The sequence below is a fragment of the Gracilinanus agilis genome, chromosome 1 (assembly GCF_016433145.1).
Source record: "Gracilinanus agilis isolate LMUSP501 chromosome 1, AgileGrace, whole genome shotgun sequence".
Lineage (NCBI taxonomy): Eukaryota > Metazoa > Chordata > Mammalia > Didelphimorphia > Didelphidae > Gracilinanus > Gracilinanus agilis.
The window spans coordinates 142,809,753-142,823,725 of record NC_058130.1 but is presented as its reverse complement, the minus strand read 5'-3'; the positions used below and the strand labels follow the sequence as shown (position 1 = coordinate 142,823,725).

The 13,973-nt window shown below is 36.5% G+C and overlaps 1 protein-coding gene across 1 annotated transcript in view; it reads right to left on the bottom strand.

Annotated features, from left to right (window-relative positions):
* Positions 1-13,973, bottom strand: part of KCTD5 (potassium channel tetramerization domain containing 5) — an 82,523-nt gene that overhangs the window by 1,685 nt on the left and 66,865 nt on the right. The gene's annotated exons all lie outside the window — the stretch shown is intronic.

The window sequence follows — 13,973 nt, the reverse complement described above, 5'->3', positions numbered from 1 at the left end:
GGGGGTCCTTCTCATTACAGAGACTGAGACCATTTTGCAATTAATCAGGTTTGATGGAAACAGTTTGTGGGTCTCTGGAGGGGACTCAAAGCCTCCTTTTCTCCTTTTATGCTATTTAAATGTTTTATGATACACGCAAAGAAAAATAATCCAACCAGGCATTTTCTCAAGCTATTTATTATCTTTGTTGAATTAGAAAATAATAGATTCTTTATGCAGTTTAATGATTTTATTATGGCTTAAGAGTCAGAATATTGCTCTATCTAAATTAACCCTAGGGTCTACATTCCTTACATGAGAGTGGTAAGGGCTTGGCAATAGGAGTTAAGTGACTCACCCAGGGTCACACAGGAAGTACCTGAGGCCAGATATGAACCCAGGTCTTCAACTCCAGGCCTGGCACTCTCTCCACTGAGCCACCTAGCTGCCCCCATTGCCAATATATATTAAGCAAAAGGAAGTTATTAATGTCACTGTGGGTTTGAATAATAAAGTTAATTATACTCAGATCGTATACTTTCCCAGTGTCACTAAAGGAGATCCGTTTCTGTGTGCCATTGTGTTGGTATAAGCACCACCTTTGATAATGAGGACACTCTAAATGATGTTTTTCTTGGCAACCTGACCTTTAATAGCTTCATAGCTAGAACTTTTAGTGAAGGCAGTTGAGGTATTGGCTATCACCCTGCTAAGATCCTGCCAGGGTGGTTAAGGGCATTTAAAGTATCTATGAATTAGCTGGCCACTTATGTGAAGTCTTTGGCAACTAGTGACTCTTGGACAGTTGTCTGTGGTGATGAATCAAGTGTGGCTCCTAAGTAATGTTAAGAGGGGAGGGAGGGAGAGACAAAGACACTAGTCTGCTAGTAGTACAGACATGATTACAATCCAAAAACTTGTAAAACAACTTAGAAAGGGACAGCTAGGTGGCACAATGGGCAGGAATCCAGGCCTGGAGTTGGAAAGATCTGAGTTCAAATCTCTGATCTTAGATACTTCCTATCTAAGTGATGCTAATAAGTCACTTAAATTTGTTTGCCAAGTCCTTTCCCATCTGTCTTGAGTTGTTACTAGGACAGAAAGTAAGAGTTTAAAAAATAAAAACTTGGGAAAGATCAAATTCTTCTGGTCCCTAATTCGAAACACTAGTGTCTCTGCAATCAAGCAAACTGCTAGGAATATCTTACTTGAAAGGGAGAAACTCGTCTAAGTCACAAGTCCTTCCTCTAAATTGAGGTAGATTTATCAGCACAAATGGTCTTATAAAATCTTTGGTCTTAAATCTTATAGTTTCACAATGAGAGCCTTGCATTATGATCAGTCAGTCTTGTCCTTATAACAATCAATCAGGAGAAACTGAAATCAGTCTTCATAAAATTCAAAGTTATAGCAGAAATACCCAATACCTACCCCAAATAACCAATCCCTCTTATTGATACACTTTGATGCAGGGAAATTGGCCTGGTACCCACCCTTTGTAAATGGTTCCTCATTGCCTTCTGCCTTATAATTCTTTTTAGACTTTGCATTAGTTGCTCCTTTATAGCCTATTCTAATCTAGTCTCAGAGAGGCTCATGTTAGTGCAATTGGCTGACCATAACTATGTTAAAAATCCTATGGAAAGTGATCCAGGGGGCAGCTGGGTGGCTCAGTGGATTGAGAGCCAGGATTAGAAACGGGAGGTCCTGGGTTCAAATGGCCTCGGACACTTCCCAGCTGTGTGACCTTGGGCAAGTCACTTAACCCCCATAGCCTAGCCCTCACCACTCTTTTTTCTGCCTTAGAACCAACACACAGTATTGATTCTAAGATAGAAGGTAAGCGTTTACACACACACACACACACACACACACACACACACACACACACACACACACACGAAAGTGATCCATAGGGGACAAGACTCGTATGGATCAAAAGGAAGAAGTGGGAAAATCAAACCAACTATTTTGTATAATTGCCAACAGTTTGTACAACTGCTGCTAAGTCTCATTTTCCTGAGTAAAGGTTAGTTTTCCTGTAAACCATGTATTTTCAGAAAAACATTTACCATTATATTACTGTTTTTGCAGGATGCAGGTGAATACAACCAATTAGAGCCCCCAATTCTGTACATTAACTATACTTTATTTTGCCTCAAGTCTATTTATTCTGCAATTGCAAATATAGTGCATAACTTAGACTTTGTTTCCTCAGTTATTATAAAACTATTCAAGACAGAATAAAAACATGAAGCCATAAAGACAGTAGATCAGGGGGGGAAATGGAGAAGCCTTGATCATTTAGAGAAAGATTTGGTTAAATGAAAAGAGCATCATACATGCTAGTCTGCATGTCTGATTCAAATTATGGCTCTGACATAAATTTCTAGAACAATTGAAACTCATCTCTTTATATTTAAACTGAGTCTGAAATCATTCCTATTGTAATCTTCATCTTCACTCTGACTCTGTAGGCACCAGTCAAGTCACTCTATTTTCCTGATCCTTAATTTCTTCAGCTGTAACATGGAGAGAATAATACTTTCACTAACTTAGAGGACTTATGAAGAAAGTGCTTAAACTCTAATATTAGTGCTACAAAAACATTTTGTCATCTTTACAGCTCAGCCAAGTAGTAGAGAACAAAATTTTAAGAATTCCTGATAAGATTTCTAAAGCCCCAGCTGCCATCCCACTGACCCAGGAATATCCAAGCTAAGGATAGTGTGCAGGACTTGGAAATCAAATTCTTCTTCTGACACTCACTAGCTGTGTGACCCTGTGCAAGTCATTTACCCTTTCTGTGTCTCAATTTCCTTATCAGCTAAATGAGAGGACCGTACTCAATGACTTCCAATGTCTCTTCTAGCTGTAAACCTATGATTCTATGATCTTTGCCACATCACAGCTTTCTTCTTGAAGGCCATCTTGGGCTGCTTGGAAAGAAGCTATGCCACAAACTAATGGACAAGATTTTGTTCTGGTCCTTTTGTGTGAGGTACTGCATAAAATGGCATTCCCTCTTATTATTTAGAAGCAAACATTTAACAACCTACCATTATGCCTCCATTATAGAAAGGAAGCCCCTAAATCATATGAACTACAAACTCCACTAGATCACTGAGCATTGTGATCCCTTCCTCCAATATAAAATGCCCCTGCTATTGCCTCAGCAAGGCTAAGACCAAAGATTCCTCTACATCTATCTTTGATGGGATGGGGAATTCACTATCTCCTGAGGATATCTTCTGCATCTGAGGTCAACTCTAGCTTTTTTTTTTTTTTTTTTTTTTTTTTTTTAAATCCTTACCTTCTATCTTTTATCAATACTGTGTATTGGTTCTAAGGCAGAAGAGTGGTAAGGGCTATGCAATGAGGGTTAAGTGACTTGCCCAAGGCCACACAGCTGGGAAGTGTCTGAGGCCAAATTTGCCACTCTAGTTATTTGGAAGATCTTTCTTATATTGCTGACAAGAGTAGGCAAGGGAAGGTGGTGGAGGTAGTACAGGAACTTCTCCATTTTCTTCTAATTTGCCCTCCAAGAGATAATGATATAATACCTCGAAATGATTTCTGGAGCAGTCTAACCCACAAAAAGACAAAGTAAAGTAATTTTTCAGTACAAGACAACTTAGAAGGTTAGCATGAGGGATCTAATGCATTAGGGTGGAGATGGAGTATAGCAAAAGGGCAAGTCCCACCAATGCAACAGGTCTTGGGTGCAATTGAAGCAGCAGCCAAAAGCTTCTTGAACTCTCAGTCACAGATTGGGGGGGGGGGGGGAGAGGGGGCATCAGACAACTGCAGAGAAGGAGATTACAGGAGTCCCCTTGCTCTGGGTGCAAGACTCCTGTTGCACTGCCCATACCCAGAACCAGGCTGAAGTCCTGGGGTATAGTTGCAGGGTGAGAAGGAACATCAGCATATACCAGCACTTGTGGCCACAAGGGAGCAGGGCACCCTGTTCACAGTTCCATGGGGTAAAAAAGTGTTTGGGGTTACTCACAGATCAGAGTACAGGTTGGGAGAGTATTAAATACTCTCTCCTTATACCACACTGGAAGAAATAAAAGCAGATAGATCACCAGGGTCAGCTCTGAAGACAGTTGCACAAAGAACCTGAAGCTTGGAACAATGCTCCCTTCACCAAAGATATTTAAACTACAAGAAAATGAATGAACAACAAAAAAGAAATTCAACATAGAAAGTTATTTTGGTGATAGGGTAGACCCAAACTCAGAAGAAGACAACAAAGTCAATATTACTGCATCCAAAGCCCCCAAGAAAAATAATCGTTGCTTGCAAGCCCAAAAAGAATAGAGGATTTAAAAAATCAAATAAGAGGTAAAAGAAAAATTAGGAAAAGAAATGAGAGTGATACAGGAAAATCATGAAAAAAGAGTCAATAGCTTGTTAAAGGAGACACACACACACAAAAATACTGAAGAAATTAATACCTTAAAAACAAAACAGATCAATTATAAAAAAGACATAAAAATTCAAAGGAGAGAAAAACTCCTTTAAAAGTAGAATTGGCCAAATGAAAAAAAGGTACAAAAATGCAATGAAGAGAAAAACTTCTTGAAAGACAGATTTGGCCCCTTACAAAAGAGAGGCATAAAAATTCGCTGAGGAAAAGAACTCTTTACAAAATAGAACTGGCCAAATAGAAAAGGAGGTATAAAAGCTCAGTCAAGAAAATAATTATTTAAAAATTAGAATTGGGGAAATAGAAGCTAATGACTCCATGAGAGAACAAAAAACATTCAAAGTCAAAGGAATGGAAAAAAAAAAATAGAAGAAAACGCAAACTATCTTATGGGAAAAACAATTGACCTGGAAAACAAATCCAGAAGAGACAATGTAAGAATTAATGGACTGGGGGGAAATGGGTGGCTCAGTGGATTGAGAGTCGGGCCTAGAGACGGGAGGTCCTAGGTTCAGATTTGGCCTCAGACACTTCCTAGCTGTGTGACCCTGGGCAAGTCACTTAACCCCCATTGTTTAGCCCTTATCACTCTTCTGCCTTGGAGCCAATACACAGTATTGACTCCAGGATGGAAGGTAAGGGTTTAAAAAAAAAAAAAGAATTAATGGACTAACTGAAAGTCATAATCAAAAAAAGAGCTTAGATGACATTCTTCAAGAAATCATCAAGGAAAACTGCCCTGATATTCTAGAACCAGAGGAAAAAATAGAAATTGAAAAAATCCACTAATCACCTCCTATAAGAGATCCCAAAAGGATAACTCCCAGGAATATCAAAGCCAGATTCCAAAACTTCCAGATCAAGGAGAAAATATTATAAGCAGCCCAAAAAGAAACAATTCAAATATCATGGAGCCAACAACGGCATAACACAAGATTTAGCACCTTCTACATTAAAGCTTCTGGGTCTGGAAGAGAATATTCTTGCCCTGGAATGGGGCAAAGGAGCTAGGAATGCAACCAAGAATCATCCAACAAAACTGAGCATAACCTTTCAGAGAAAAAATAAATGAAATTAAGGCTTTTCAAACATTCCTGATGAAAATATAAAAGCTGAATGGAAAATCTGACTCTCAAATACAAGACTCAAGAGAATCATAAAAAGGTAAATGGGAAAGAGAAATCACAAGACATTCAATAATCCCTACATAGAGAGGATTCTTATATTGCCATTATTAGAGCAGTCAGAAAGATATACATAGACAGAGGGCAAGGTGTGTGTATGTGTGTGTATACAAAAATATTTAAATCAACTCTTTTTAGGGGACAAAGATGTGGAAAATGAGGGGCTACCCATCAATTAAAGGAAAGGGTGAGTAAATTATAGCATATGATTGCTATACATAATGGACTACTACTGTGCTATAAGAAATGATAAGGAGGAACTCAGAAAAACCTGAAAAGACTTACACAAACTGAAGCAAAGTGAAATAAGCAGAACCAGGAGGACACTGCCCAGTGATGGGAACACTTTAAAATGAACTATAAATTACAGCTATTCTCAAACAATACAATAATAAAAAATTGTCCCAAAGGACTCATGATGAAAAAAATGCCATCTACTTCCAGAGAAAAAGAACTGAGTCTGGATTTGGACTGAGCAAAGGAAACTTTTTTCACTTTCTTAATTTTTTTTTCTATGAGTTTCCTTTCAAAAAGGGATTAATATGGAAAAAAGTTTTACATGATTGCAATGTAAAATCTATATGAGATTGCTTACCATCTCAAGGTGGGTGGAAGAAGGAGGAAAGGAGAATTCCAGACTCGGTATTTGTTAGAAACTGTTGGAAACTTTTTTACATGTGATTGGGAAAAAATAAAACAAAATCAAAAAATGAAAGGAAAAAAAAAGAGAGGGCAAGGTAATATTAAGATCCAGATAGGCCAAGGCTCTGAAGCCCCAGCATTCTCAAATTTCCAAGGAGTTATAACTTTAGGGAGTAGAGGCTAGTGGACTTGGTAATCCTGCTTGAGACCATGTAGGGCTGATCATCAAAAATTATAGCAAGTGGGGCAGCTGGGTAGCTCAGTGGAGTGAGAGTCAGGCCTAGAGACAGGAGGTCCTAGGTTCAAACCTGGCCTCAGCCACTTCCCAGCTGAGTGACCCTGGGCAAGTCACTTGACCCCCATTGCCCACCCTTACCAATCTTCCACCTATGAGACAATACACCGAAGTACAAGGGTTAAAAAAAAAATTATAGCAAGTAAGGAGGAAGCTGAGAGCCAGGCCTAGAGGCAGGAGGTCCTAGATTCAAATCTGGCCTCAGACACTTCCTAGCTGTGTGACCCTGGGCAAGTCACATAACCTCCACTGCCTAGTCCTTACTGCTCTTCTGATTTAGAACCAATACACAGTAATGATTCTAAGACAAATATCTAATCTAATCTAATCTAATCTAATCTAATCTAATCTAATCTAATCTAATCTAATCTATCTATACCAAGTAGGGGGCAGATCCAAAGTCTAGCACAAAGTTCCAATTCAAGAACTGAAGCTAAAGAGATGAGTATGGTAAAGAAAACACTAACTAATAAAAGACTTTACTATAGATCTAGAAATGTTCAAAAATCCAGCCCAAGAGAAAGTAACTATAATAACTGCAAAGGAAACAATGGTTTTTCCTTAAGGACTACACGAATACCTAGAGGTAATGAAGCAGCAAAAGAGTTTCTGAAATAAAATAAAAGGTCTGATAGAATCAGGAGAATAAGTAACTTGAAATTAAAAAATGATATGCCTTACCCCAAGTAACAGACTCCCTGAATACTAGAATAGATCAAACAGAAATCAATGGCTCCATAAAATAGCCAAGAAATGTAAGAACAAAATCAAAGGATTGAAAAAAAAAAAAAGGAAATAGAAGATACCTGTCATAAAAAAAACTGACCTGGAAAACAGACAAAGGAGAGATCATTTTAAGAAAAACTGGACTCCCTGAAATACATTTTTTAAAAGAGTCTTTACACAACATTTCTGAAAATTATAAATGAAAACTGACCAGCCCTAAAATAAGCATCTCAGGAATCAGTTCTTTGTTCTTGTCTGAAACAAACAAGAATGTCTACCTGTCTGTATGTCTCGCTCTCCCTCCCTGTCATGCACACAGAATTTGTTATAAAAAATGCATCAAACTCAATAATGCCTAGTCCTTACTGCTCTTCTGATTTGGAACCAATACACAGTAATGATTCTAAGACAATATCTATCTATCTATCTATCTATCTATCTATCTATCTATCTATCTATCTATCTATCTATCTATCTATCTATCTATCTATCTAAATGCCTCAGGTCAAAAGGGAAGAGTCAGCAAAAAAAAAAAAAAAAAAAAAAGGTCAGAAACACAAACTTCTTGATCTTGAAGGGAAGTATTAAAAGAGGAGTTGAAAGAAAAGTAAAGAATTGAAATCTAAATGAAGTATCTATCAGCTGGGGAATAGTTTAAGAAATTGTGGTATGCAAATAATATGGAATATTACAGTGAAAGAAATGATGAAATGAAAGAATATTTGTAAAGCACTCAGTCTAATGCCTAGCACACGGCAGAAGCTATATACTTATTTTTATCATTTTCTGACTCATCATTTATGTCCCATTCATTATACCCTCTTTATATTATACATATATGTATAATATGTATTTCTTCTAGTTAGAAAAGTCCTTTAAATAACTTTCTCCGTAATGCAATAATTTCTAAAAGTCAGAGACACACGTACAACAGCTGCAGACCATCAAAACTGGAGGACCATATGGGAAAATGTGTCAAATTAAGCCTTGACATTTAAATTCACAGTCAGTTATTTGTAAAGGAAACCTGTCTATCTTCAAAGGTAAGCTTGACCCTAAAAGGAAGGAAACTCCTTGACTAGCTAAATTTGGTCTGCTGCTAAGGGCACTCTCACCTCGTATTAGTAACATCTCAAAAGCTTAAGCACTCTATGAAGGAGATGACCCTCTTTCATTATCATTATCTCCAGTTCTAATTCTTACTGCATTTATAAATCCAGATGACCTAGAACTCTGGTTACCAAAAAAAGCACACATCTGATTTCCTTTATTATTTTCTTTATTATCATTCCATTTTCTAACAAGCTGTGTTTCTGGGCCACCAGAAATACCATGGGAGGTTTCTAACACTACTTTTAACCTTTCACTTTAACTCAAATTGTCCAAATATGCTATAACTTTGAAAGCAATCCATAATAATACTTTGGTAGCATCAAGTTTTTGACATGTGAAATGAGAGAACAGAACACTGGTTAATAAGTTTTATTAACCCATGTTCTCTGATAAATGTTGCCATAATCATCCACTACGACCAATGACAGAATGCCTAGCTATGTCAGGTCATTTTGTTGTTTATGGAAACTAAGCTTCTGAAAAGCTGTATTTCTTGAGTCTGAAACTACTTTCACAACAAATGCTGTAGGACCTGATATTAACCAGAAGCAACTATGGAATGATAGGGAACTCCGCTTATCTAATTTGTTTACTCCCTTCTTTTCTGGACATCTCTAACACTTAAGAAGTTCTTCCTTGATCTGAACTCTGCCCCTTCATATCTTCTTTAATCTTTGTTCTTTCTACTGGGGTTCAGAAGAATAAATCAAATCCAAATCCTTTTTTAATATTACAGGTCTTCAAATACAAAGTGTTCCAAAGGCCTGAGTGCAGTTTAAGTTTTAATAGCTTAAATAATCTTAAGCTTTTGCATTGTACTAAGACTTTTGGAACACCCCATATTTGAAACCATTAATGTTTTTCCAATACACCTGGCCTCACCCAAGCCCCAGCCAAATCATCTCTGCTCAATATCCTTAGGAATTTCAATATTCTTTTCATATTCCCCTTATCATCTGACTCATTCCAGTTTATCAATGTTTTTCTAAAATGTGGCACCTATAACTCAATACAAACACTCCAGATGTGGTCTATCTATAGCAAAATGAAATGGGAGAGTTGTGTACTTTAGTCTGGCCTATGATTCTCCTAATGTAGACCAAGATCACACAGCTGACTTATGATGAGCCTGCATTCCACTAAAATGTCCAGTTCTTTACATAACATCCAAACATAGTTCCCCAAGGTGGATCTGAAGAGCTGATTTTTGAGACAACATGGAGAATTTTACATTTATCCTCATTAAATTGCATCTTAGGTTCAACCTTTTTCCAACCTGCTGAAATCTCTTTGGATTCTGCCATTCAGTGTATTACTTAATCCTCTCATCTTCGTGTCACCCACGTATTCTATCAGCATACCTCTAAGTATCTTTACTCAGACGATTAACAAGAATGTTGAACAAGGTAGAGCAAAGGATAATCAAGGCCTCTAATATGACATGAGAAACCTCATTTCCAGCTACCATAACAACTAGTGTTATTTAGTGCTAAAATAGACTACATACTTTCAGCAAATCTTTGTAGTAGGAAAGACATATTTAGGTTAGCTCACTACACAAGATCTACAATTAGTCAGCTCTGTACTCTAAGGAACACCAGTTACACAGGTGAGCTACAACTGAACAAACACATCAGCAGGACTAGCTAATGGGGAAGTTTGGGTTAAGGGTGAGGTATTTCTGGGTCATTAAGAGGTGAGGCATTTGGAGGAATTTCTAGGACAGCTAGAGCTCACCATTACATTTACAATTAATCTGAGTCATTCATATCGTAATCCGTCTCCTCATCTTCACTCTGGTTCAGCATGCAGCAAGTACAGAGAAGGGATTAGTGGCAGGAGAGAGGGGAGAAAAGATAGCACAATTTAGTCAGTAGCTGTGGCAAAGGAATGAAATTAGTCAACATATAAGAGTGTTTTCTGTTATTCAAAAGCCAGTGTGAGGAAGTAGTGCAATTTTCACAATTTGACAGAAGAGATTAGCCAAAAACAAAGGGAAGCAAAAATAACCTTTTTTTGGAAACCTGCACCTTCCATCTTAGAAATCAATCCTGGGTTTTGGTTCCAAGGCAGAAGAGTGGTAAGGGCTAGGCAATGGGAGATAAGTGACTTGCCCAGGATTATAGCTAGGAAGTGTCAAAAGCCAAAACTGAACCAAGAACCTCTCAACCCACTGAGCTACCTATCTGCCCCTGAAAATAACTTTTTAATAGGAGAAGTCTTTCTATTTTCCATTATGCATAGAATTACTACTCATCTCTGGAAGCCTTAGTGATCCCACATGGGTGATCTGCTCACAAGGTCTCATAACTTTTTCATATGACAAAAATAAAGACTATATATGCATAGACTGGAGAAGGGTTTTGTGGGGACAGGGTTTATTTACTCCTGTAACCCACCCTTTTTGTTTGAAAAAAAATTTTTTTTTCCAAATACAACTTCTGTCCTTTATAAATTTTATAGAAATTTATTTCTTTTGCATTATTTTTCTCCCATATGGAACTTCACTTTCCCCACAAGTTTAAAGAGATGAATAAAATATTTTGCCAGATTAAAACTGAAAGTTTAACAAATGCAGCTGGTAAATACTTATATGAAGAAAGCAGAATTGAAACAGAACAGCAACTTTTTATATTAACAAAGAAGCAGATAAATTTATTTCAAAACATTATGTACATTCTTAAGGTGCAATATTTTCTCAGCTCCCTATTTGCCCAAATGAATGTCCAAAAACCCATTTTCCATTCTGAGCTAGCCCTGACCACGAACTAGAAATTTCTCCTAAGTCCTAGAAAGTGCCTGTTGTAGCTCATGTCCTAGTTTAGCAGAGGCTCTAGGATACTGCTTACAAAGCCTAGATATTTTTGGATTGACAGATCTTTTTTTTAAAAAATGGGATAAAAGGGAACTTGGGTCATACTGGAGGCCTCCTAACAACTGGTCTCATCCATTTCACAGCTAGGAGCCATCTAAATCTCTATTCTGTGTTAAAAATTTTAAAAGTGTTGCTTTTTTTTTTAAAAGCTTGCAAAGTAAAACATATCTTTGCTTACTAGTAAATACTACATCTAACATTCTAATAGTGGTTCAACATGAGAAAATGTACCCTTCTAATAACTCTAATAACTTTGCCAATTTTTGGAAGTATGGAATCCTTAATCCAATCTGAGAAGGAATAAAAAAACATAATACAGGGGGAGTGTTTTATTTAGTGATTAATTTATTCTTTAAAGGTCTCCCAAAGAAAAGTGTGGTTTCAATACCATTTGCTCTTAAAAGCAACTGAAGGACTCCAAATTAACCATTTTTCACCCTCTACTTCTCAGCAACTCCAGGAAAATAGCACTGACTTAACTGGTAATGAAATAGTCTCATCATACAACATTTACTGTAGCTGACCTTGCCTAAAGCCCCAAACTGGTCAATACAGTTGTTTTAAAAACCAAGCAAACAACTGGGGGCCAATTAGGTCTCATGCTAAACTTCAAGTTGGTTCATAAAGTAATTTCTAAACAACTTTGTCACAAAACTTCAGATTTTTGAGATGACATGCCAAATTTTTAATAGTATAACACAATAATGGTCCAAATATGGGCTGAATTTTTTGTTTGACCTGTAAATATAATTAGCATATCTATATACATTTTACTTTTTGAAAAAGTTTCCTTTAGGAATCATGGCCTATACATAGAACACTACAGGAACACATTAGTTTTACTGGTTTATAACTTTTCTTGTACTTTTTATACTAAATAAAAAGGTTCAGAACTCAAATCATTAATATTCTGAACTTTTAGCTAACACCATTTTCATGTTCATTAGACTCTTTCCCCCTTCTAAACTTCTAGTAAAATCTTACTCATTCTTCAAGATCTAAGGGACATTTTACCTTCATGAAACTTCCTCTATCTACTTCAATATAGAGTTTTATCTCCATTCTTGAATTTATTAACTTTACCAAATACTTTAGTATATCAATCATAAAATGTCTTGAATTATTGCCTATTTGTTATGTGTAAGACAGCTCTTCCTTAAGATTAGATTCTTTGTAGAAAATGCATCCACTATAGTTAATTTTAAAAACACAACTACTCAATGAGCACTTGCATCATGATTCACCTCAGATCCAAATGGGTTCTCTGTGCTCTTGGCCAAATGAAAATATAAAATATCTTAATTCCATAATTCTTTGTAAGAACTGTCATGATACAGCCTCATTCTAGACTCCATTAACACAGGATGTTTCATAACCCTCAAAATTGAGGATTTTTAGGAATTACCAATTCCAATTCCCTCCCATTGGATGAGTACCACATATAAGAAATAGTCATCTAGCCTCTAACTTGAAAATCTCTAGTTACAGGAGATTAACTGGAGCTACCCATGAGACAGACCATACTATCTTCAGACAACTATAATTACATACATTGGAATTTACAGATGATTACAGAGAAGGGCAGAGACTTAAAAATAACTATCTATTTACAGCAGTTGGTACTCATGTACAATACTATAAGCATGTGCTGACAATGTATGTAAAGCTCTATGGACACAAAATAAAATTCTAGGCTTTTGTACAAATAAGTTTAGTTGAATAGTTTGCCGATCATTTTGGTGGTTTTCAGATACAAGAGAGGTATCATTCAGGCCCTAGTGTAAAATATCTACACACTTCTGATATTTAGAGAAATGCAACCTGTATTTCCCTACTGTCACACATTCTCAATTATTTGTTTGAGAGTTACCCACAGAAACCAAAGGTACCATTATCAAATGAGGAAGCATTGCAAAGCTTTTTGCAAAACACATGCCTATTTTGGATGTTTACATTTCTAGAGGTAACTGAAATAGGTTTTTAAGTTGTATATAAAAAGCTGCTGAATAAATGGGTTGGTTTTGAAAGATGGAAGCTGCAATGTGTTGAAATAGAAAGAACATGATCTGAAGTTAGGAATCTTGGGTTCAAGTCCCATTTTTATTACTAACCAATAACATAAAATAGGGTTCCTTTCTCTAGGCCACAGTTCCCTCATCTCTAAAACAGATACACTATTATATTTGTACCACTTACTTCACAGATCTGTTGTAAGGATCAAATAAATAATGAACAAAAAGCAATATGTAAATGCAAGTTGATATTATTAGCATGAACTTGTAAGAATACTTCCCCAAAGCTTCTAATAATCAATAGAACTGTCTTTTAAACCACTATCTTGTAAACTGCTTAACTTATAAATAATCTGACAACTATATAGCAATGGATAAAATGAACATTAACCTAAGTGAGCTAGCTGTATTTGGGAAAGATTGGCAACTAAATGCCAACAGTAAGATGAAATAAAGCTAATAAAACAGAAAAAATATTTTCTTTTTTTAAATAAGTAAAATAAATAGTTAATGAAAAACATCCTTGTACAAAGGATAGAGAGCTGACTCTCAAAGTTAAGAAGACTTAGGTACATATCCCAGAAATGACACTTCCTGACTCTCCCAGTCAACTGCAGAGAAGGGGCTGACCTGCATTCCCAGTACAATCACATGTTCGTTTCTCTCTCTCTCTCTCTCTCTCTCTCTCTCTCTCTCTCTCTCTGTCTCTTATACA